Source organism: Myotis davidii, unplaced genomic scaffold (assembly GCF_000327345.1).
Source record: "Myotis davidii unplaced genomic scaffold, ASM32734v1 scaffold93, whole genome shotgun sequence".
Classification (NCBI taxonomy): Eukaryota; Metazoa; Chordata; class Mammalia; order Chiroptera; family Vespertilionidae; genus Myotis; species Myotis davidii.
In genome coordinates this window covers 3,020,596-3,047,673 of record NW_006292095.1, presented here as the reverse complement: position 1 = coordinate 3,047,673, position 27,078 = coordinate 3,020,596, and the positions used below count along the sequence as shown (strand labels likewise).

The window sequence follows — 27,078 nt, the reverse complement described above, 5'->3', positions numbered from 1 at the left end:
CTTTAGCTCAGGCCTCGGCTGCTGAAAGCAGGTTTCTGGCTTTGTTTACCTTCTGTATTTGAAACTTTGTTGTGACTCCAGCTGAGATCCCTGCTGGCTGAAAGCAGGCTTCTGGGGTTTTGTTTAGCTTCTATATTTGTAACTATGTTTCAAACTGCAAGCTCAGAGGCCTGCAAGGCAGGCGGGGAACGTTGGTTTCCTCCATCACTGAAGCAAACAAGCCTCATGTTAGTTTCAAGCTGCCTGGCTGCCAGCCGCCATCTTGGCTGTCAGTTAATTTGCATATCTCCCTGATTAGCCAATGGGAAGGGTAGTGGTCGTACACCAATTACCATGTTTCTCTTTTATTAGTGTAGATAATCACTCTCTGTTAAACAGTAGGTCTGTTAATACTAGTAAGGCTTTGCCATTGACAATAGCCATATTTCTTAGGACTCCTTTGAGAGGATGGTGAAGGAGGCAAAAGTAAAGCCTTAAGTACAAAGACAGGAGGCCTAGGAATTTACTATTTGAAGGTCTCAGTTTTGTATCTGCAGTAGGAAGGGAAGCCACCCACGAAGAGAGAATGTGGTGGGGGTTAGGAGGAGACTTCAAACAAGTGTCAGCTTTGAATTGTTTGTTCTTAGAGAATAAAAAAGAAATGTTATATAGGGGTGCATAGGAGGACGAGGGTCTGAGTGAAAAGCTAAGGAAGGATTTTGTTAATTTATCATAGTCCAAAGTTCTGGTGATTTTCCCCATTGGATTCTCAGCATTATGATCACAGCAAAGGACTGAAGACCGAAGCTGTATGGCTCCAGGTTATAGCCTGTCTGAGAGGGGTTAACACAAGGGCAAAGGAACCTGAGGGTACTAATGAGAGATATACTGAAGATAGGGAGACATGTTGATGTCTCAGTTGAAGAATGAAAAAATGAAGGCAGAAAAGTGTTGATACCATGGTAATATATGGATCAGAGGGCTAAAGGTCATAACACTGAATAGTAACACTTTTAGAGACTTATTATGCACCATTATACTAAGCATTCCATATACATTATTTGATTTCACAAAAACTTTTTGAAGTATGTAGTATGACTATCTCCATTATAAGCTCAGAGAAGTAAATTTTCCAATGTCATATGGTAGTAAGTGGTGAAGCTAGGAGGACTGATTCCTTTATTATATTACAAGAACGTATGAAAAACTGTTATAGTGGAATTAAGACATTATTTTAAGATTAGAATGCTGTGGGCTAGGCATAGAATTTTGAATTGAAACGATGAACTATTGGAGGGGTGATAAGGTCTAGAAGTTAGTAGCTGGATGGTATCAGACTTAAAGGAACAAGATTATTAATTTGGAGCAGAGAGGTGAGAATTTGGAAATGGCATTAATAAACTTAGGAGGATGTGGATATTGCTTCTGGGTGCTTTGAAATTTAGAGAGAATTAAAATAAAGAGCAGCTACAAGGGAAAATGCCAACACAATACTATCCTATATATACTATACTCTGTTATGTTACACTATATACTATTCTATACTATAAAGAATCACTGCTACTTTGAATCTAAATATATGGTTATAAAGATACATCATACAATGGATGTTAAGACTGTATTTATATGGAAGATCGTGTATAGATATTATAATATTTACTTGAGAGAGAGTTACTTTCAGTTTCCTTTTTAATCTTAGTTCTCTCTATTATGTCTCAGAAGTCTTATTTTCAACACCCACTTAATGATTTTCTGCTCCATATGCAAAGATTCAAATCACTCATGTTGGTTCCTCCACTTGGAATGTCCAATCCTCAACTGCATTTATGCAAATTCTCTCTTGACTGGACCAAGTTCTACTTTCTACACAAAGTTTTTCTTCTTTATTCAAACAGAAGTATGTGTTACTTATTCTGAAATATCCCCAGCACATTTATTTCTATTCACATGCTTATCCTACCTCTCATATTTACAACCATAATTGGAAAAATAACAGCTAACGATCATTGAGAACATATTCCCCACCAGGCTTAGAACAGATCCATTTAAGTGGATTATCTTCTCTAAACCTCTGTAGAAGATAATTGGTATGAGTTTTGTTTTATAGATGAATAAACTGAGGTTCATAGAAATCAAATTACTTGGCTAAGCTCCACAACCAAACAGTAGGAGACCCAGTATTCAAACACACGTGTTGTGGTACCTACTGTCAATCCTGTGCTTAACCCTTGCAAAAACTACATTTATAGATTTAAATTCCATAAATCTTATAAATTTCCTAAAGAGTAAATGCTAGAGGTTAAAATACACATCTCTATTTCCTTGAGTGTGTAAGACAGTGCTTTTCCCATAGCAGGCTATACAGAGATACTGAATGAAAGGGTAAGTGAATCTGGCTTATAAGATTTAACAAGGGAAAACATTGTTCCTAAGCATATAAATAATTGCGGGAGAAGATAAATTATTGGGAGAAAATAGGCTTAGAAAATGAGGAATAATAGGCAGTGGTAGAGTGGAAGGAAAATGGGGATATAAGTGGTAAACATACCAAAATATTAGAGAGACCTGAGCCATATATACCAGTGCTACAATAGCATCACTAACCTCTCACTCTGTAAATGCATACATTTTGTGTGAATGTGTCTGTAGATAAGTTCAGGAAGTCTTTTCCATATCATTAAGAGTTTAATTTTTCTTTTAAAAATGTATTTCATTTGTTTCATTTCCTTAATACCTTAACAACACACAACCTTTCAATGACATATTTTTCCCCAAAAATAAAAAACGTTAAGAAATGTAATCTACACATAATTTGTGTTAAGTCAACACCTTTCTTTTCTTTTTTTCTTAGTAAATCCATTTTTATTCCAAATTATCCCTACATCCCACTGTCTCATTACGAAGCTCCATGGAAATAACTTTTTTAAAGCTTTTTAATTTATTTTTTTTCTTTATTGATTAAGGTATTACAACACCTTTATTTTCCATAATTAGGTGTTTAACCAAACCTGATAGTGGTTCTAGGTTGCCTGATAGCAAAGGAAGGCAATGAAACATAATTTAACAGCAACATCGTTCTTTTAGAAGATGCCTTTTATATATAGGTATGTGCAAGTATTCATAGGTAAACACATTCCATTAAATGCACATGATCACTGTAACCTGGGTATTTGGAACTTATTTTCAAAACTGTTTTGCATAGATATCATAGAACAGCATTGCAAAGCAAAAATGTAATGAGACCTACATGCTACAATATAATTTAAATTTTCTAGAAGCCACAGTAAAAAGTAAATAAATAAAGCAAAACGTGAAATCCTAATATGTATAAAAAGCTAGGTGCCGTCACAACCGAACAGGCAACCAGTCACCATGAAGAGCATGGAGCACCTCTCGGACCCCCCTCACCCGGCCCCTGAGCCGCTCACCATGAGGTGGGGCGGGACTGGGGACTGTTGAGCGGCAGTGGCAGGCTACTTTGCAGGGTGGCGGTGAGCTTAGCAGAGCACTCACCCAGGCAGCAGCAAGTATCACAAAGCAGTAGTGGGGTTGGGGGAGCCTCATGGAACAGTGGTGGGCGGGGGAAGTTTCACAGTGTCCAGCGGCAAGCTTTGTGGGGCAGCCGCAAGCTTCACTGGGCAGTTGAGGGGCAGGGTTCGCAAATCAGTCGAGGAGTGGGGGGAGCCTCGGGAAGCAGTCAAGGGGCCTAGAGCATCGCAGAGCATCCTGGGGTGGGGAGTTCCATGTAGCATCGCAGAGCATCCTGGGGTGGGGAGCTCCATGTAGCATCGCAAGGTGGCAGAGGCCATGCTAGGGAGGCCAGGCTAGGCCTAGGGACCCTAACCGTGCATGATTTCATGCACGCTGGGCCTCTAGTAATTTTAATAATGTTTTTATTTATATCACATACCTAAAATGCTACAATTTCAACATATGATCAATATAAAAATATTAATAAGAGATGTACATTAGTTTTTCATGTCAAGTGTTCAAAATTCGTTGTGTAGTTTACACTCAAAGGTCCTCTTCATTCAGACTAGTAACATTTCAAGTGTCCAATAGCCACATGTGGCCAATGGCTATCACATTAGTTAGTATATACTGGAATGTTAGACCAGTAATAGCTCATTGGATTGTATACTTCATAAAAATGCTTTTACAAATTAGACCCTGAGGCTCAGAAAAGTAGAGTGACTTTTTTAATTTCACTCAGTTCTAATGCAAGATATTTTCAGTTCCCTTTCCTGGACTGTTCCCTAATGTTTCATATTTGATGGAATTATCCTATACTAGAGGCCTGGTGTACAAAATTTGTGCATGGGAGGGGGGTGTCCCTCAGCCTTGCCTGCACCCTCTTGCAATCCAGGACCTTTTAGGGGATGTCCAACTGCCAGTTTAGGCCTGATCCTGCAGATTGGGCCTAAACCAGCAGTTGGATAGCTCTCTCGCAGTCCAGGACCGCTGGCTCCTAACCACTCACCTGCCTGGCTGATCGCCCCTAACTGCTTTGCCTGCCTACCTGATTGCTCCTAACTGCTCGACTGGCTGCCTGATTTTGTCCCTAAAACTCAAGCTTCTTCTTTTTTTATTTTTAATATTTATATTTCTTCTTTATTTTTTATTTTAAAAGTCAAACTTCTTGAGAACATGAGGCGTTTAACATTATCCCATATTCCTTACAGAGAGCTAAATACAGAGAGGTAAACATAGCAAATACTTAATACTTATGGGCTTCTATACAAACACTTTCCAACCAGAAATGTTTTAATAGGCAGTCTCCAAAAACTTGAACTGGGAAACCTAAAAGTGGAGTGCTCAGATTTCAGGCATCAGGGGCTATTAGCAGGATTTCTATCCCAATTAAACTCTAATTGTGAGTTCTCAACAGTCTGGACAAACTGCCCTTCACTGTCTCCAAAGTTTCTTATTTGTCACTATCCCATTCCACTACCCTCCTCCCCCACTGTTTTTTTGAGTTCAATGTTTTATATCCACATACCATACAAAACCCACCTGCCAGCTTAGCTGGGAAGGCAGGAGGGTGGTCCAGGGCAGCATAGAAAACCAGGGTCCTTGTCCCAAAATAGGAGAAAATGGATTTACAGTCAAGGAAACAAAATTAGAACCCAACATGATCAAGGAGAAGCCTTGAAACTGCATTGGGCGGAGGTGCTGTGGGCAGTGGTGCATCTCAGCTGGCCCAGCAGTACCTGCAGCAGACTCGGTTCCTGGGAAGCCTGGGGTCAGGTAGGCCCCAGCTCTTGAGGTTATTTTTAATCATTTTGCTTTTGGGGGTGGAGGGCTTCTGGGCAGCAGCTCTATGTGCAGGTAACCAGTGTGGGTTTCACTTCAGGGTTTAGAGGAGAAGTTGGGTCTGTGGGGCAGGACCCGCCCAGCCCCTAATGTCACAGCTGAGGTTCTTGGAAGTGGCCCAGTGAAGTTACTTCCTGCCTTCATCCTGCCCTGACCCCAGGTCTATGGCTTAAAAATCAGGGCACCATGCTGGTGCTGAGCACCCCAGGGGCCTTTGTAAACATGGCAGATACAGGCAGTGGGAGCTTGGGGGAACTATAGGAACTGGTGGGGGCAGCCAGAGCCAGGGGAGGGAAGTGCCCATGGGGAAAGGGGACATGGGGTGGAGGAGGTATGCTCCTCTAACAGAGACTTAGAGGTGTAGAGACTAAGAGAGACAGAGGACATAAATGGGGATAGAAAGAGTGACAGAAAGAGAAAGACTCAGAGAAAGCAAAAGAGAGATTGAGACAGAGAAAAATTCACAAAGAGAGACAGACAGACAAAAAGATGGAGTCCTGCTCTGTATGAGTCAGTGGGCTGGGGTGGGGTTTGGGGGGGAGGTTCCACAGAGCAGGCATAGCAGCCCTTCTGGCTGCTCTCACGGATGAGGAAGATACTATCCTGCTTGCTTTCAGCATTTCCTCAGCCTGCATGCAGTTGATCTTGCCCACATACCAGGTCCGTTCCTCATGGTGGGGGAGGTCATCTTCATCCTCCATCAGTGCATACTGGTCTTCAGTCTCATTTTTGATTCCCAACCACTCATTGATTTTCTTCTGCCAGGCGCCTCTCTGGGCGAGCCATACCAGCTCCTGGTCTCGGATCTTGTGCAGCTGCATGAGGTCTGGCTTCAGGCTGTTCATACACTTCAGAATGTTCAGATTTCCCAGTTGTCCAAGGCCTGTATCCACAGCTCCTGTTCCAGCTTCAGGTGGCTCCCATGGATCTCGGCGATGCGAGACTTGAGCCGTTCTGAGTACAGCAGGCTCCTCTGCATCTCTTTTTTACTTCCCTCATACTCCTTGCTTCGCTTTTCTTGAGTCTGGCCTTGCTCTTCGAAGATCTTGATGGTTTCATTGAAGGCTTAGATTGAGGTGCGCGTCATCTGCAGCTCCTGGGAGGTGTGTGTGTATTCCTTGTAGAGCTGGTTGTACTCGCGGCTCTTGTCCTCTGCTTCAAACCAAGGTACAAAACCAAACCTCTAATTCTGATCTTCCTCATCTCAAGGGAACAGCAAACCTCAATAGAATTTCCTGCCAGAAGTCACATCCAAATACTGCGAGATTGAGGACTATAGGGCTGACTATGTACATGCACAATAACAGGCTCACATTCTGGCTGTAGGTGCCCAGGCATCCTCCACAATCCCACAATCCTCTGGTCGCATACTTCGGTCTTTCTAGCTCCTCCTTAAATGGTGTTTCCTTCAGTAGCGTTGCAAGTCCAGGGTCTCTAGTTGGAGAGGATTTTTCTGATCTTTGACATTGATAGGTATTTACTATTTGGAATCAGTGAAGTTTCGGGAGTATTGCTGCTGCCATGAACATGTCAATTCCAAGAGCACTCATGAAACAACCACCCATTCAGTCCACAGCTGGCACCATCCTGGTTCATAATGAGAAAGGTACTTTGCTGAGCTGTTTTCCAATCAGATCTTCCTCTTCCTTCCCCAGCACACTCCAAACCTACTCTGGGCCAACCACCCCAACCCCACAGACCCTTAAGATCTTCCCCTCTATTTCTTCAACTTTCCCCCATCAAGCTCACACCCTATGGTGTTGCCTAGGAGCACCCCTAACCGATCCCTGGGGGGCAGGGCCAGCCTGGGAGAGGGGCCGTGGTGTTCTGGTCTCTGGTTGTTCTGATCATTACAATAAAAGACAAATATGCTAATTAGACTGAGTCAAACTGAAATCTTCCGGACATCCGACTTCCTTCTGAACAAAGCCACGGTGGCGGGGGCCCAGGCAGAGGCAGTTAAGGGCAATCAAGCTGGTAGGAGAGGGCAGTTGGGAGCCATCTGGCTGGCAGAGGCGATTAGGGACAATCAGGCAGGCAGGCAGGCAAGCGGTTAGGAGCCAGTGGTCCTGGATTGCGAGAGGGATGTCTGACTGCCGGTTTAATGGGGCCTAAACCGGCAGTCAGACATCCCCCGAGGGTCCTGTATTAGAGAGGGTGCAAGACAGGCTGAGGGACCCCTCACCAGACATGAATTTCATATACCAGGCCTCTAGTAGATAATAAAAGGGTAATATGCAAATTGACCCTAACAGCGGAACAACCAGGAATGACCAGTACCTATGACATGCACTGCAGGAGCTGCCCCCTAGGGGTCATTGCACTTCCACAGGGGGAGCACCACTCAGCCAGAAACCGGCTCATGGTTGGCCAGTGCAGCAGTGGTGGCGGGAGCCTCTCCTGCCTGCACAGCAGTGCTAAGGATGTCCGAGTAACGGCTTAGCGCCGTTCCCCCTGGGAGAGCAGGGCTAAGCCATTACTCAGACATCCCCCAAGGGCTCCTGGACTGCCAGAGGGATGTCTGACTGCCAGCTTAGGCCCAATCCCCTGGGAAGCGGGGCTAAGCCATCAGTCGGCCATCCCCGAGGGGTCCCGGACGGTGAGAGGATGCAGGCCAGGCAGAAGGACCTCCCAAGTGCATGAATTTTCATGCACTGGGCCTCTAATAAGAAGATAGTTTGGAACAGAATCAAATCATAGTCTTAAACCTCTTGACATAGAAGGAAGACAATGGCAGAATGAAGTCCAAATCTTTCATTTAGTTAAGAAACTGAGAAAGAGAAATGCACTTGGGTATTTGAGAGTGTCTGATGCTCCAAGCTTTGCGATCTGAAGCTCTAGGTGGGAGCTACCTTTATTCCTGAACCCAAGAATAAACTGGCATCCTAACCCTGAGGTTATGGCAATTAATTTTTCAGTTCAACATGAATCCTCCACCTTCAAATATACAGACTAATCCTCTTAAGTAAATATTGGCCTGTAGATATTTTGTGTCGACAAATAAGAGCCAAACTATTTGTTCATCTGGAACTAGATTTCTGCTCACATCCAGTTCTTTCCAAGTAAAATGGCCACAGGGAACCCTTTCTTGATTCACCCAGCTTGTTAAGTAGACTCAAGAGTTTCTGTGGTTTCATATATAGCCATGTCTAATGGTTGAACAGACTGGACTGCAAATTCCTAGGGTGGAAGATTTAGGTCATGATGTTTTAAATATCAGTTTTACACACCTCAATTTTAGATGCAAGAATTTCTTAAAAACAACAGAAATGTATTGTCTTACAGTTTGGAGACTAGAAGTCAGAAATTAAAGTGTCAATGATTCCCACTCCTTCTAAAGGCTCTAAGGAAAGAATTCTTCCTTAGCTCTTCCAGCTGCTGGTGGTTCCTAGCATTCTTTGGCGATGGCTTACATGGCTCCAACTTCTGCTTTGTCATCACATGGACTTTATCTCTGTGTTTTTGGTGGGGTTTTTTTCCCTTTCCTATCTCTTCTAAGGACATTCTTCATTGAATTTAGGGCCCATCCTATCCAGGATAATTTCACTTCAAATTCTTACCTTAAGTACATCTGCAAAGACCCTTATTCCAAAGGAGGTCACAAGTCTGATGCTCTGGTGAACAAATCTTCTGGGGGTGGCTATCCAATCCACTATAATAATGCATTGTTTTATTTTTGTTCTTTCCTACTTCTGTGATAGTATTGTTTTTACATAATCATTTGGTAATAAGCAGGAGAATATAACATGGCTTTAAAAAATCTATAAAACTCTTTGACTAGAATGATTTAGTAACTCTCTAGATGGAGCATTATCTAAAGGATTTGTTTAAATGTCAGATAAAATTAAGATTTAAATGCCATTATATTGAATAAGTTTAATTTCTTTTTTGGCCCACCAGCAATTAGGGATGCATAAAAAAGACCTTATTGATTTAGCATATAAGCACAGTATGCATTGTGTTTACCCCAGGTTTGTCCCCTTATATAGCTGGGGAGAAATATTTTCTATTTGATTTCACCTCTAAAAATTATATTTCACAGCCCAGAAACACTCCTAACAGCATCTACAGATAAATTATTCCCACTTTCTTAAGTTCATCCAGAAATTTCAAAGTAAGCCAAAGCGATAACCTTATGCAGTAAGTAGTCATTGTGCACACAATTAAGATCCCCTTGAAGTTCTAATTCTGTAGGTGGGGACTTGGGCAGGAAATATACAGTTTGCAGGTAAAGGTTTCCTGTCTAGGGGAATTGTTCAGCATGGTGATCTTAAGCTCAATTATGTTCTCTGCATTCATAATACCATGTGATCACTTTACAAAAAAACAGCTCAAACATCAATAAACTTACACAATTCACTTGTGTGTAAAAGCATCTAAGGAATGGAGCCATCCACATAGTTATAGAAAAGATACCAATGCATGATTTATTTTGCAATCTAACTTTTTGCAGGGTCTAATGAGTCCATTACCCACATCCCTTCAGCACCTTGTGCATCATTTGCAGTATATTAATTTGAACACACTTATAGGGTTTTCCAGTGATAGTTCTAGAGTCTAGTCATATGTCTCTATTCCATCTCCCCATTTAGGTGGTAGATAATCTTCTCAGAGGGGAGGGCAGCAATTTCTCAGTGGTCCATGATCAGCTACTTACACGGATAACTCAATACTACAAAAACTGATGAACAATAGTGTACCTAGGTTTTCTCTCCCAAACCCGTATAAAGCATTTCCATTTGTATGATTTCTGAGAGGTCAGCTTAGCCAAGGCACCAATAAGTAAAAGATAGCTTGGGAAATCAATCATTTTGAACCATTGGTTTGATCACAATGTGAAACAAATAATGAGGATAACAGGGAAAATTTCAGTACTGCTTCCTTCTATCTTATTACTAGAGGCCTGGTGCACAAAATTCCTGCACTTGGGGGCAGGGGTTTCTCAGCTTGGCCTGCACCCTCTCACAGTCCGGGACCCCTCGAGGGATGTCCAACTGCCAGCTTAGGCCCGATCCCCGGGGGCTCCCACCACCGCAGCTGTGCTCACCAGCCTTGAGCCTGGCTTCTAACTGAGCAACGCTCCCCCTGGGGGAGGACACTAACCACCAGGGGGCAGCTCCTGCATTGAGCGTCTGCCCTCCTGGTGGTCAGTGTGCATCATAGCGACTGGTCATTCGCTGGTCATTCCTCCATTCTGTCAATTTGCATATTAGGGTTTTATTATACAGGATATGCATCCTTTCCTGCCCTCTACAATCCCCTGCTGCCTCCTGTGCTCTCTGTGACTCCTTTCTCTTTAAAGAATGCCCTACGTCTCCACACACAGACACACTCACACACTTCAGCCCAGCACTGAGGTATACTTAGGGGCTCGATTCCAGACTATCCCATCCTCTACCTTCAACAATCAAAACCTAGTTCCCTGGCAGTAAAGATACTAAATATTTACTTAAAGTAATTTCCACTAAGAGAGTAGCTGCACTGTTCCAGGCAGAGCACCAGACTCCAGTTTGGAAGTCCTGGGTATGCACCCTTGCTCTATCATTTGCTAATTCTGTGGCCTTGAAAAATCACTTGGCACCTTCCAGAGACCTCCTGGTTAAGGCTGGCATCATGGCCATGCAAAGGGTCTTGAAAACATTTACTATTATAGAGTAAGTGACTAATAGATATAACCTTTGTGCACGTTTTCTGAAAAGGAGAGTTGATTATGTCAAATATACTGTAACCTAATTAAAGTTTGAATGGAGGAAACACTGAGGGCTGATAAACCAGGAAAAGTGTCAGAGGCTCTTTTATAAAGATTACAGGCCTACAAGATTTTCCTTTTTGTGTGTGTTTTGGTTTTGTTTTTTGTTTGGTGATCCTCACCAAAGGATACTTTTCCACTGATTTTTAGAGAGAGTGGAAGGGACAGGGAGAGACAGAGATAGAGAAACATTAATGTGAGAGAGACACATCGATTAGCTGCTCCCTGCATGTGCCCCGACCAGGGCCAGGGATTGAGCCTGCAACCCATGTATGGGCCCTTGACTAGAATTGAACCCAGGATGTTTCAGTTCATGGGCCAATACTCTATCCACTGAGCCTATCCAGCTAGGGCTAAGCTTTCCTCTTTCTTTCTTTCTTTCTTTCTTTCTTTCTTTCTTTCTTTCTTTCTTTCTTTCTTTCTTCCTTCCTTCCTTCCTTCCTTCCTTCCTTCCTTCCTTCCTTCTTTCTTTCCTTCCTTCCTTTCTTTCTTTCCTTAACCAACTGCTGTAAGATATGTTATACACAACAGGGATCAAGTTGTCCAGCATTAAAAATGGGTGAAATTTCTAGAGGAGCCTGTGATTATTCAAATGTACTTCTCAATATGTCATTGCTTTCTCAATTAATGGGCTTCAAAACATTTCTTAGTAGAAATTTGAGTGTGCAAACATATAGACACAGGGACACACACACACTTCGTATGCCTTTTATTCTCAAGGAACAAACTGGCGATCACAGAACTGATTGCAATTGAAAAATCAACTCCCCCAGGAAGTCGGGGTTGAAGTATGCTGCACAGAAGCTTTAAGTTTAGGAAAAACCAGCATCGCTGACATAAAGTCAAAGAGTTGCCTCAAGCCCTGCACATATCCATCATTTTTTAAAAGCCAGTGTTCAGTTTATTCTGATAAACACAATCAAAACTGCCTTAAAATGTTTTTGTTTTGTGGGGTTTTTTGGTGGTGGTGGTGTTTGTTTTTTTTTCCTGGTGTTCAGAAGGTCAGCTTTAAATGCTTTCACATTTCTTCAGTTGGCTTCTATTATTCTTTCAGGAAAATAACTTTTAATAGGAGGATAAGCTATGCTTTCTAAAGTTTCTGGGACTATAAGAGGAGAAAAATGAGGAGGGGAGTCACAAGTGACATAGCCCAGAGGACCTCATAATTAAATAGTAGGGCTTTGAGTAGCAACATGAAACCACTGACAATGGATCAATGGGTAAAGAAGAGTTTGTATCTCAGACAATCAAGCAACAGTCCAACAGATGCTTTGGGGGCATTGAGGAACCTTTTATGAGGGTTTAGGGCCCTAGGATCAATTTTAATTTCACTGAATTCATAAGATGCAATGGCAAAGTTTTTAAAATGAAAACCTTTCATCTTTTTAACAAACACCTCCCTCTAGAGAGAGTCACAGTACTTTTTCTGAGCTGAGAGCTGCCAAATGCAGAACTAGATATCCTTAAAAAGTAATTGCTTCTTTGGTTAAGGCTCAAATGGGTAGTTCTTGAAAAGAAATAACCACTTTCAAAAGTTTCCAATAAAGAAGACACTCTGATCACTCTAATTCTCAAATATAAAAATAATAAAATAGCTTTAAAAAAACCCAACTCTGCAATTCCCATGAGGATACACAGAACTGGTGAAATGTCTTTTCTGTCTTGAAACTACATTTCTCACAGCCAAATTGCAAGTGTTGGAGAAGGGGTCAGAAAGAACACTAGAGTAATATGACTATAAAATATAACATAAAATTATTTTCAGATTATTTTCAGAATGGAACCAATTTTCAAGAGACAATAAAAGTCAACAGTTATCATGAGAATTGCTGAACACCACAGAATTAATGACAACGAGGTGGGTTGAAGAGGCTGACAACCCAGTAAATGTGTGATTTCTGCATTCAAGTCTCTGAACCAACCAAGGTCTGCATCAAGTGACTTAAAACAAGGTGTTAACATGCATTTCCTTAAAATTATGCACCCACCACTCCCTGTATCCCCTAAAGAGAAAGGGATTAATGGGACTCAGAGAATTTTTCAAATTAAATTTTAGAAACATAACCTCCCAATGCCATGTTAAAATAATTATTATGTAGGTAATTTCCTGTAATAGAAACTATGTACAAAATAGCCACTGAGTCAATTCAGGCCACAATGACATCCTGTGCAAATGACATTTTAAAAAATATGTTTCTATTGAGTTTTTTTTACAGAGAGAAAGGTGCAAGGATAGAGAGATAGAAACATCAATAAGAAAGAAACATGGATGGGGCTGTCTTCTACAAGACCCCTACTGAGGATCAAGCCTGCAACCCAGGCATGTGCTCTGACCGGGAATTGAACCTGTGACCTCTTGGTTCATGGGTCTACAATCAACCACTGAGCCACGCTGACTGGGTAAATGACTGCTTTTAAGAACTTCTGAACCACTCATGTGACTGTTATATGGAGGGATCCTTTCTTTCTAGAGTCACCAAGATAACAACCCCGGGGTGGCCAGTGAAGGGAGTAGTACATATACATTATGATGCTGTAACTTAGGGGGCATTGGGAAGACATTCATGCCCACAACAGAAAATCCTCAATTTGTCTTTATTTGGTACTTAGTTAATGGAAGAGTCTTTCATTGCACAGCTAAAGTAAGGGTTAAAAGCCCCTCTGTTAGTAGAGGGAATCCACTGGAGTCCTTTCTACAGTATAAGTAACTGCTAATCAGACATGCAAATACATGTGTTATAAGGAAGGAAGGGTGGAGAGTTAGAAGCAGGAGTAGAGGTCTTGTAGGAGAGGCTCTGTAAGGGTAGAAAAAGCAGCAGAAGAAACAAGCATTAAAATCAAATTCCACCCACTTCTCAATTTTGTTTTTTTGGCTACACCTGGATATGAAAACCTTGGAAAAAACTTCTGCTGCTTTGGAGAAAATAGAGCATAAGCAAGGTCAGTAATGAATATATACACTGTTTGGATTTCTATTAAGTAGAAAAAAAACACACAGAGTAAATGTATAAGGTTGTATTTGGAGGAATAAAAAATGTTAATGACTAGAAGTCACATTATAAATATTAAGTGCACAGAAAAGCTTTGATGAGTTCAGTCTATTACATAGCTGTGACCACTAATACATAACTATTAAGTCTTTCGAATAATTATCCTTAGTCACACTAAGTTCACTCTACTTCTGCAGGTCACTCTATGCTAACACCCCAGGGCATCTACTCCTGCCATCTAATTCCCAGGTCTATGACAGGTGCCTGGCCCTGCTGCTTCTTAAGCTGATCCCACGCCTACTCAGGAGCCAGGCTGAGCAGCAATTCTTGCACTTCAGAATTTCCACCATTCTAGGTCCTGGAGGTTTCTCTAATAACTCTCCATAGAGGTGGAATGAAAAGGCAAAACCCTGCTTCTCTGGGGCTCAGCCAAGGCAAGGTTGGGTTTTCCCAAATAACTTTTCCTACGAAAAATAAAGAGAGGGAGGGGAAGAGTGAGAGAAGGCAAGAATACACACATATACACACAAACACGCACATTGATGAAATTAAATACACACAAAAGACATGTGTCTACTTTCCTATTTGCCTGGGTCTAATCCTCATAGCTTTGAGGGCATTGTATTATACCTTAGTATAACATAATGCAAATACATTGCTATACAATAGAAAGATCCAGGAGAGGACTCAAATACTAGTAAGAAAGGAGTTTTTTAAAAAAGGAAAAAAATGAGGGCTAACAGTAGTCACTCCTTCCCCGTGCTCTGTCTATCTCTGATATCTATTTTAATATTTACAGAAAATGTGAAGGCTAGGGGATGCTTCAGAGGACTCCAATAAGTGCACATATTAACTGATACTTGAGAAATACAGCTGTAAAATTCACTAAACATGACTCCACCCTGATGGCACAGAGGTAGCCTACATTCTACATGTTATCTTTCTTTGTATGGTGCTTATCATAGAGATGAATACTCAAGTCTTATTAATGAGCAATTAACAAAAAAACCCTCTTTTATAAATATCTAGGGTTGGTTTATTGCCCAGTAATTTTAAAGATATATCAGAGGTGAGTCTTGACAGTTTGGGGAAGTTTTTCGTTGAAAAAAAAAATAAAGATTTTGTCAACTTAGTTAACTTACGTTAAAAAAGGACAGCATAAGTTTGCAGCAGCAACAACAAAGCAGAGTACACAGTACACAGGACTTGATTGAAAATCCATAAACATTTCAGATCAAATTTTAAAATTATTTTAAAATAACTAATATTAGATCAATACCAATAAAAATCATTCTGTAAATGTGCTAAATATGTCCAATGTCTCTAGAGATCCATGTGTAGGTGGCAGATAAAATAACCTATCTGAGAAGAAAAATAGAAGCAAGGTTAGTAGTGGGCAAAATTGGCATTAAAAACCCTACTAAAGAAAAGAGAGATCGTTGAGGCTTTGATGTTCCAATTTAGTAGGAAATAATTGGTTAAAGAAAAGACAACAGGCCCTGAACCGACTGGCATATGGTGAGCCCCAGGTCATCAAACCTAGACTTATTCAGTTTCAGCTTCCCCAGAAATGGAGTCTTAAACCAACCCATCAGGCATCATCTGATCAGCACTAGTTAGGCAATCTGCTTGATAAACCTCGGCCATCCCCTAAAGAAAAGTAACCTGCAATAATTAATCACCTGTTTTGCCTGGTATAACATCTTATTCCTGCTCCATTCGCCTATAAAACCTCTTGCCTTGTATATCTCTTTGGAGCACCTTTTTATCTGCTAGATTGGATGCTGCCCAATTCATGAATTATTGAATAAAGCCAATACGATCTTTAAAATTTGCCCAGTTGAATTCTTTTACCAAAGTTAAACTACATGTGGAAAAAACATACGTATTTTGCTTAGGTGACTTTTCAAATCTTATTAAGAGGCAGGGATTGGGTAAAAGGTCAGGAATTTTTACATACTTTAAGCATCTCAATAGTTTGCTCAGAAATATTTTTTAAGACAGTGTTGGTGATTTTATTCTTTTTAAAAAAATATTTTTAATTGAATTCAGAGAGAGGAAGGGAGAGGAAGGAGGGATAGAAACATCAATGATGAGCGAATCATTGATTGATTGCCTTCTGCATCCCTCCTACCAGGGATCGAGCCCCTGACCGAAAATCGAACCATGACCTCCTGCTTCATTCATGGCTGGATGCATAACCACTGAGAAAAAAATGGCTGGGCTATTTTTTTTTTTAATTACTTCCAAATTTTGGGATCCCAGATAGCCAGAGTTAATCATGTAACAGTGAAGTGAACCAATTTTCTGCTCCTAAGATGGTATTTTGCTCCTTATTTGATTGAAATGTAAGCTTTTAAAGGTATTTTGGCTTGGAAAATTAGGCATGGCATTAAGGTTGCCAAATTTGGTAACTAAAATTCAAATGCCTGGTTAAATTTTATCCTGGAATAAACAACAAATAATTTTAATATATGTATGTCCCCAATACAGCATACTTACACATCTAAGTTAAGAAGTAGGTGCTATCTGAGCTTCAGATTTCACTGGTCATCCTGTTATTTTATCTGACAATCCCAGCAGCCAAAACTGCATCATGCAGTCCACTGTATTAGTGGGTAAGCATTCAATAATATAGGGCATTACAAAATAATTACCCTGGGTATCATAGATAACAAATAGGGGAAAATTTAAACATTCAGTCATCCTTATTAATGTGGCTGAGAGGGACAGTACATATATACAATTAACATGGCTCGCAGGAGACTAAAGAAAATGAATATTTTAGTGTATTAAGCTGTCTTATCCTCACTTGACAAAACAAGATCAGCCTTTTAAGACAAATATATCTAGTTAACTCCATTTAGAACCAAGTGAAAGACTTTCCTTCTAAACCTGACACAAAAGCATGTACTTCCTTCATGAGAAAAAACTAGCAAGTTGTGGCAATTTTAGCCTCTCTCAGAAAATTGTTAGAGAGGGCTATTAATATTCTCTTCATTTCCCCATCTAAAGGAGAGCTGAGCTAAAATAAGAGGATTGGAGGCAATGTCTATAATATACTAAGAGATTTAGAGGGAGAGCATTGCTGTGCATATGTTTGGTAGGAGTACAAGTGATTTCCATTCTGATGGCTCTGGAAACCTTACATCCAAGCCATATTTCATCAGAGAAAAATGACTGTCCTACTTTCTTGAAAGATATTAAAAGACACCAACATCTTCTCTGGGAAAAAAAAAAAAGTGTGGACGAGCAATGTCAAATCTTATCTACTTACTCTTGTGTTAGACTCCTTGTGAGTGTGCAACTGTCAGGGTGGAAGTGTAGAAATTTGGGGACTTGCTTGGAAATGCCCTTGAGATCATGCTCTATTCTGAGCCATGAAGTGCAGGTGTGAATTTCTTGGCAGCTTTAGAATTCTTGTCCATTTCTTTATGGCTGGTTTCCCAGTTTGTTTAACCAAGAACATACCCACACACTAGATTGGAACTGATCTCAAGCAGTCCAGAAGCTGCACCTTGCCTTCTGTTTTCATTTGGAAATGGAAAAAAAAGAAAGGAGGCCAGGAACTCTGCCTCATGATGAGTAACAATAGAGGAGTTGCATTAACTGTTTCCATACTGAGAGATACTCTGCCTGCAAAAACTAGTATGTATTTAACACTTGGTAAGCCACTGTCCTTTGGAAATATATCAGTGACCACTGCTTCCTTGAGACTAACAAGATGGGGATAGTCCATGGATTACTTATTGATTCACTAAACAAATGCTTCTTCAATACATGTCAAGTGCCAGACAATGGGTTAAGGGTTAACAATACAGCGATGAAACAAATGTACAAAGTTCCTGCTGTCACAGAGCTTTCAGACTAGAGGGAAGAGACATGTGGATAGGTGATTGGATAGAGTGTAAATCAAGGTTGAGAGTTTTTAGAGGTGAATTTGGGGAGGAATGTAGGAATAGATCTTATAATCCTTTTCAACAATATTAAGTTTAAACTTTCTCCTAAGGGCAACACTGAGTTTATGGAGGTTTTTAACCAAGGTAATGGTACAATGATATAAGTATTTTATAAAAATGTATTTGGTTGCCACCAGCAGAGGAATGATGAGCTACAGGGCATAGTTGGAATTTGAAAATAAAAGTGGAAAAACATTCTTGAAGAGAAAAAATTTGCTAGGTGAAATAAAAAGAGGGGAAAATCATTCAAAGTAAGCAAGAAACCTATTGTCCAGATCTTGGTTTCTAATATCATTATTTAAAAAGGGGGAGGAAGGGGAATCAGGAAGTCTTTCAGAAATGGCTGAGGCAGAAAATTGATAAGGTGAGCCTCAAGCATCTTGTTGTGCCAGTAACAAAGTTCAAGTAAAACAAACAAAAATAACAATATTGGGATTATATCAAAGAGACACAGGAGCTAACTTAAAGAGTTCTAAATGGCAAAATCTAGAGTCATTGGAACAACTCATATATCTATGAGTTAATATAGATATAAATACTAATTAAATAAATAAACAAGGAGAAGAGACAAATCTCCCATACAGAAGAATTCCTAATGATTTATGTAAATACTCCATTCCCAAGAAGGTAGAAGATGACCACCCCCCCCCCAAGTATGAGCAACGCAGAGAGACTTCCTCCGAAAGAGTACAGTATGACCAACCTGGTCATGAGCCAGGTGTCAAGGTTAACATCAACAGTTAGAAGTCATTTTGATACTGTATACATTTAATAGGATGTGACGAAAAACCCATCATCCTAGTCAAATCATGAGGATACCACCAATTGGGGGAAGTCTCCAAAATATCTGATAAGTGTCCTCAAAACTGTCAAGATAATAAAAACCAAGAAAAGTCACAGCTAAGAAAAGTCTAAGAAGACATGATTAATAATTATAGTGTAGTATGAGATTCTGAAACAGAAAAAGAACACTGAAGAAGCAGGAGTAAATTATGGACTTTTGTTAAAAGTAATTGTCTCATTACCTGTGGCAAATGTACTTTATATATGTAAGGTGTCTATATATCTAAAAGCCTAAGCGACCTTTACTACCAGATGACTAGATGACCAGCCGGTAGCTATGACATGCACTGACCACCAGGGGGCAGACACTCAATGCAGGAGCTGCCTCCTGGTGGTCAGTGCACTCCCACAGCCAATATCCCATCGCTGGCCAACTTCCTGTGGTCCCTCCCCCTGGCCAGCCCCGATCGGTACTGGGAGAGACAGCCCTGATCACACAGGTAGCTGGCCAGGCTGAAGGACCCCACCCATGCACAAATTTGTGCACCAGGACTCTAGTTAATAATGAGAAAAACTAGATGTGGTATATATGAAAGCTCTTTGTACTGTCTCAGACAAGGTGAAACTATCTACACCCCAAGCACACAGACTCACAATAAAGTGTTCCTCTGTGGTTCAGATTGACCTAGATGAAAACTAGATGGAAAAATAAAACGCTAGAAGACACATTGTGCATGACCCAACCCAACACCTTTATTTTAGAGAAAGGAAACTGAAGCTCACAGAGGTGAAGTGAGTCATCAAGGTCCCACAGCTACTTGGTGACAGAGACAGGACCCCACTCTAGGATTCCACGAGTCCATTTTACTGAATCTTAATGATTCACCAGGATTTGGGGAAACTGTAGGTTCCCCTGAAAGGGGTTTATACTGAGCAATAGATATCTTGCTTTCACATGTTATGGCAAAAGAAATCAAGACGCTTATTTACAAAACAGCAGTGCTTGATAACTCATTTCAAATCATGTAACAGTTTGCCAGCTGGTGTCTGTGAAAAGCTATGCTGCCACTTACTTCCCTGGTCCAATATCTATTTCAGTAAATGTATCATTATTTGTCATATGTTGTAAAAATAGACTCTAAATTCAAGTTATTGCATATTTTTGTTCATTATTCAGGTCTAAGAACCCACTTAGCTAATATAGACGTCATACACACCTTCCGAGTAAAAAATCTGTTTTGGTAAATAACATTTTTATTGGCAGCACATCACCAGCCTCTATATTTCCCCAAAAAACCTTTAGTTTTATTGCTACATTTTGTGTGTGTGTTTTAATTAAAGTGGTTTTTCCAAGAAATTTTCCTATTTTTTACAAGGAAAGATATGTAAATCATTTGGGGATTTTAAATACGTCCTGTAAATAATGTTAAAAATGCTTGCATTTCCTACTAGCATAGAACTTTTCTGAAGGCAAGGACCATGCCTTCTCCATTATTGCATTCCCCAGCATCAAGTACAGTGTCTATAACATAACAATCACCTAGTAAGTATTTGTTGAATTGGTGAATAAATGCAGAGAACTTTCTTTCATGTGACATCTATAGGATTGAATTTCTCTAGTCTCACGTAACAGTTTTGGAAATGGGCATATAGCCATACAAAGTTTCAGACAGAATTTATCAGGATGCCTGATGCTTCCTTCCTTGCCTCAACCTCAACTATAAAAATCCCCATTTTCTTGAGTTAACATTCACATGAGGTGATAATTGCCAGCAGCAGAATCTATTTGAAAAGTAGATCAAATGTATAAAAGGGATTACACTTTTATTTGTTTCTTTCTTTTCCATATCTCTATACACAAGACACACCAGAGATCATCAAGTAAAAAGCTTTTCACAGCATCTCATTTGCTACAGCATCTCATTTGCTACAGCAACACAATGCCTGTGGACTTCTTGAAGACAAAAGAATGTATTCTTTTATATTCCAGGACAGTGTCAGCTTTATATCCCAAGGTTTACCACAATGGCTATTCCCTGGTAAGTGCTCATTAAATATTAGTCAAAATAAGATAGTGAACAAAAACATCAGTAGGTATGCCCTACTTTGAGTAAACCTGACATTTGTTTGGTATCCCTTAATCACAGCTCACAGTCATCTTTGTAGAACCCCATCTATTGCAGAAAACTAGGTCTATCTGTAGCAGTTTTAAAATAAAAGACATTTATGTCTCCTTTCTCTTCACGGAGTTAAAGCTATAATTTTAGAAACAAACAAAAGAGTTTCCCATTTGTTACAAGATAGATTTCTTCTGATTTTGCATTTTTTCGCAAACATCCCCTATTTTGTCAAATGATTACATGCCACTAACAAAGCCCACAGCTATTTAAGATCCAACAAAGCAGATACGTTTCCCTAGAACCTTAGGAAAACACTGTGCTGAGCTCTTGCAAAATACTATCCTACTTCTTGAGCTTAAACTAAATAATAGAGACCTTCAATCAATACGGATAAAACCTTAGAGTCCTGAGGAAGAAAGATGAATTGTCCAGCAGCTTCACATAATATTGTCAGCTTCCTCGATGTAGCCAAAATTGGCAACTAAAAACAGTTGAGTGGGAGTTGGGTGGGAATGTTTGTATGTTGCTTTTGCCCTTTCCTTGTCAATATTTCACCACGAAGGATACCGGTTCCAAGTATTAAGTTTAGGGCAGTTCCAATGTATTAGCCAACTCTAAAACTAGAAACCCAAGTTGGTTTCCAGTTCTCTATTTAATGAGTGCACCCAAGATGCATAAATGGAAGCAGAAGTGTGTATTCCATTTTAAAAGCCGCGCTCATCCTTTTTGAAAGCTAGTTAGCGATGATGAAGAGTTAACCAAGCTTTTTTAGACAGTGTTCCATTTATTAGCTTCATTAATAACAATAATGGGCAAAAGCCTGTCTCGGTTGAAGAAAAAATTGCCACAGGATGTAAATAAACTATTGTGCATGTTCATCAACTACATTCCTTGTTGGATCTGAGACCAAACAAAAATCTAAGTTATTACTCATATTACTCATTAAATTTATATTTTGCCATTAGTGTTCCTAAAGCCTTGCCAAGGTGTCTTTGAGAATTCTAATGCTCTGGTTCCTTTTCATTTTGCTGGGGGCTGGGGGGTAGTATGCAGAACAGTGCAGAGAGAAATACATCTTTCACTTGTTGTACCCCTCCCCTATACTACCCCAGTCCCCTCCAGGCTGTCACATAGACCTCTGCATCAATTCTACCTGGTTTCCTGGCCTCTTGAACCTGCCCACTCCAATCCATCATGCAGTAATCCCCCTAAAGCACAGATGCGACAGGTCATCTCCTTACTCAAAAAACAAATGTCAGTGGCTATCAAATAAAGTTCAGCTTTGCTTGACATGCAAGGCTATTTATAATCTGGTTCTAATTTGTTTCCCCAGCTTTGTCTACTTACACATCTAACCCCACTGAACACAACTGCCAATTATGTTCACACTTTTTCTCATTTCTTCAGGCCCTTAGTCATGCTGATTTCTCTTCCCTAAAGCATCTGGTTGAACTACCACTAATTCCAGGTTGGAAGTAATTTTTTTCTCTATTTTTAGTTCCCAAAGCATTGTATTGGGATGACTCCTAAGCTCCTATTTTTTTCATATTTTGTGTTATATTTATTTCAAAGTATGATCTTATTCTCCTTCCCTGTTCCAGACTTTAAACTCTTTGAGATTAAAGGATGAGTCATAGACATTTTAATGTTCTGTATGACTTCAAAAAAAAAAAAAAACCAGAGCTGGGTGTGTCATAGGTATTTAGTAAATGTGGATGAATGAATGAAGTAAGGAATGAAAATTATCTCTTTTATATCACACTATTTCCCCACTCCAATGATATGACAGGAACATGAGCCATTTAAGCAGTGTAATCAAAGTGTGGGCTCTGAAGATCAGAGTGAGTCTATATGAAACAGCTGAGGTGTCAAAACACATTAAAAATAATAATGCAAAAATAACCAGGTGAAATGTAAGCTGAGCATTCTCTTTTGGCACCTCCTCCCTTACCATTCAATTTAGAATTATGTTCTATTATTATCATATCTACTAAAAGGTCCTATTTTCTGCTGATTCTTAACTAGATAAAATACATACAACTTTCAGAGATCGAAAATATCAGTATAAGTAATGGACTAATTCTTTTTTAACTTATTAAATGTAATAGAAAATACACCTTACTTGACATAGTAATCTTTTTATCAAGTATCCAAGACTAGGAAATGTTCAATCATCTGCTCATGACTGATAATCCTGACTCTAACATAGATATTGGGGAATCTTAAGTTATTACTCATATTAACTTAAGAGTAAATCAATAGTAAACAGAGGTGAAACCATTCAAATCCCTGGGCATTCATTCAACACCTTCTATACTGTAGGTGATAAAAGAAAACTTGGGCCATTCCCTCAAAATACTTGGACAAGACCAACACTGATAATGCCTAATGCCTAACCTTAATGGGATCCACACTTCAGAAGGCTGTTTGGACAGGCTCTGCCTCTATATGGAAGGGGCAGCTGACAAGGGTCTCTGGAGGACCAACAGTCCACCAAATTTTGTTGAATTTACATCCAATTTTTTTTCTCATTTTGCTTCCTTACTTATATCCTCAGCGCTACTACTTTCTTTAGTTGGTATACTTCCTCAGTGGATTAAATTAATTGCCTTAAAATAATCTCCCTGCCTCATGTCTAGTCCCCTTCTACTCAAGCCTTCACATTGTTGTCTGTATGTAGAGACTTCTTTCAAAAATAGAAATGCCAACATGTAATTTTCCTGCTAAAAATCTGCAAATCACTCCTAATAGCCTTTAGGATTAAGTGAAAGTGTTCAGCTCCCACCATGATCTGACTCTTTGTCTCTTCATCTACCTCTCCAATTATTCTCAAGCCTGTCACTCAGCTCCAGCCTCACTATACAGCCCTACTGTCCCCTGCCCCAGGCATTTGCATAGGCTCTGTCCTCAACCTGCACCTTTGTCCCACTCAGCTGCCTAACCTGGTATCTTCTAGTTGTTCTTTAAGGTTCACCCAACTCCTTTGATTTCCAAGTATGGGAATTCCACTTCATCCTGACACCTTTGCATTTCTAGACTTGAGCAGTCTGGCTCTTTTACTTGCCCAGTTATGCAAGCCTTAACCAATGGTCAGAATCTTCTGTTCTGAAATAAAGTCTCCAGTGGATATTTGTTAGGCCCATTTTCCTATGAATAACTGTCCCTAACATGCCTGAATGCACCTTTTGCATTCATTTTTAACACCCTTGCTGTTCTGCAGGAGCCAGCATGCTGATCCTGAACTTGATTTGATCCTTAACTAAATATTAAGAATTTTTTGTTCTCCAATCCACCCACCAACTCACTGCCAACAGTATTAAAAAGGCCTATATCAGTTTTTCTTGGCCTTAAAAAATAAAGGAACTCCGGGTATTTTTAGTAATAAAAACCATGAATGAATGATGGACCCCTTAGTAGAAAGTTTTGTACCCTAAAAATCTGCTAGGGGTTTGAGAAATGTGGCCTCAAACAAAGGAAGTAGGTAATAGGTGTCTCTACAGGAATGGCAGAAACAGGACCTGCTCTGGACAGAAGGAAGACAAGGTGACCTAGGGCAGAAATGAACCAGGCCCTTCAGTAGAGAGAATGTGGAGCATTTGGATTCACAGGTAAGATCAGATGCAAATATGTGTATGCACTTACAATAAGTCAAAACATCTTACAGTGACCTATTAGAATCTACAAAAGGTGACCCTATGTAACCCCAGTGTCAATGTTTACACCATTCATTAGCTTCAGGCACTCTGCCTGTTATTAGGCCTCAAATGTACCCAGTTCTTTTCCCCCATGGAGCCCTCTGAACTTGCTAGTACCTCAGCTTGGAATAAGCAGGTACTTCTGGAACCTTCCCTTCCTTCAGGTCGCAGTCCAAATGTCAGCTAATCTAAAAGGCTGTCACAAACCATTCCACTTAAAGGCACTGACATCCCAGCTCTCATTATTTATCATGTCACTCTATCCCTTCCCCTTTAGCCCGTGTGATTTATTCGCTGTCTTTTTCCTGAGAACCTCCACCCCATGTTCACTGTAGAATGTCTAGCACACTGTATCTGGTACGCTGTAGGAGTTCAATATTAGCACAATGAATGGAAAATGAACAAATAAATGAAGGAAGGAATCATAGAGGAAATAAAAAAGTGACATAAAGCAAGCTTTCTGCTTTTACAAACTTGAGCTTAAGTCAGCTGATCAGAACTTCTGCTTCTATCATCTCACATGGATATTGGGAGACCATGATCAAACTATGAACGCAAATTAACTTGGTCCCCAAATCTTTGAATCTGTTAAGCGTATTGGGGTGGCCATGTATGAAGGGAGTATGGTTGTTGGATTAAGAAAGAATTTTTAAAACTCATGTGGAGATTCTCAAGCAAGCTTCAGGTGGGAAAGGGTACCTTTTCTCTGCAGACCTCAAGCAGGTCCAGGTCTTGAGCAGAGGACCTCAGAGAAACTGTTTTCCATTGGTTTGGGTTTTGTGAGAATAGGTACAAATCACTATTAGCTTTTACTTTAAAAATCTGAAATCCTTGACTTGATTGTTTACTGCCTATACAAAGTCCACCCATAGATGAGATGCTTTTCACTCCAAAGTCTACAGGGTGTGACAGCATAGTGTGTGCCACACAGGTTAGTTGTCTACCTGCATTCTGACTGATTGTAGTGGTTTTTAAATGTCCCCATAGTTTCTGATAATCTCTCTTCAAAGGTGGGGTTTAATTTCCTACCACTCCTTTAATAGACTGGCTTTGACTTCTAGCTGATGGAATACCATGGAAGCGATGCTAAGTGACCTTCAAGAATTTAAGAAAAGGTAGCTTCCACATGATGCTTTCTTGGATGCTTTGCCCTGTCAGAAGCCAGCCTCCACCTCACAAGCACATTCAAACCCCAGGGAGAGGCCCATGAGGAGGAAAGCTAAGGTCTCCTGCCAACAGACAGTCCTGAGAATGAGCCACATTTTCTCCCTATTTTTATTTGACTTTTAAAATTTACATATCGTTGCCCTAGCTGGTTTGGCTCAGTGGATAGAGTGTTGGCTGTGGACTGAAGGGTCCCAGGTTCAACTCCGGCCAAGGGCACATGCCTGGATTGTGAGCTTGATCCCCAATAAGGGGCGTGCAGGAGGCAGCCGGTCAATGATTCTCTCATCATTGATGTTTCTCTCTCCTTCTCCCTTCCTCTCTGAAATCAATAAAGAAATATATTTTTAAAAAATTTTACATATTGCCGAACCGGTTTGGCTCAGTGGATAGAGCGTCGGCCTGAGGACTGAAGGGTCCCAGGTTCGATTCCGGTCAAGGGCATGTACCTTGGTTGCGGACACATCCCCAGTAGGGGGTGTGCAGGAGGTAGCTGATCGATCTCTCTCATCGATGTTTCGAACTCTCTATCCCTCTCCCTTCTTCTCTGTAAAAAATCAATAAAATATATTTTTTAAAAAATTACATATTGTTCTCTTCTTTGTATAGATTTATACAGGTTTTGATAAGCACAGCTACATAGCCGCCATCTTATCAAGGAACAGACAAGTTTCATTACCCCTCCAATTCCCTCTTATTGCCCTTTTGTAGTCCTACACCACCTTTTATTGCCACCTTCCCTCCTCTGCCACCAACCAGCGCCTGACAAACACTGATCTGTTTTCCAGAATGGGACCACCTTGAAAAGTGGAACTGCAGCTGAGGCCCATATCTCAGCTGCATTGCTATGAGAAACCTCAAGCCAGAAACACCCAGCCAACCCAAGCCCAAGTTCCCCCACAGAACCTGCAAGACAGTAAATGTCTAGTGTGTTTTTCAGCCACTAAGCTTGGAGGTAATTATTATAATGCAACAGTAGCACTGGCTTCCTTTGAAAACTGTTCATTTTTAACCTAAAAATTCCACTGGTCTTAAAGCAGATCCAGTGCCCAAGTCCCCCTGCACAGGTCACTTAGGTTAATGGAAGGTACAAGAGTGTCACTGAATGATATGACTCTGCTGTCTACTGCCTGAGATGTACGCAAAGTCTAAACTAAAATAAGTGGAACAAAATTTGAGACGCCAATCCACTATCACCTGAAAGTCCACAGCAGAAATAATTTAAAAAGTAGAAATCTCTGACTCTGGCATTATGCTTATTTTGAAGGAAGGCTGATCATTCTGACTCACATACCACTTTTTATCATGTGAAGTCCTAGATAAGCT

At 40.3% G+C, this 27,078-nt stretch overlaps 1 protein-coding gene and 1 pseudogene across 1 annotated transcript in view; both read right to left on the bottom strand.

Annotated features, from left to right (window-relative positions):
- LOC102752184 overlaps positions 1–8,796 on the bottom strand; it is an 18,311-nt pseudogene extending 9,515 nt beyond the window's left edge.
- The window catches only part of ZMAT4 (zinc finger, matrin-type 4), a 329,413-nt gene that overhangs the window by 81,268 nt on the left and 221,067 nt on the right, over positions 1–27,078 (bottom strand). The window lies entirely within an intron of this gene.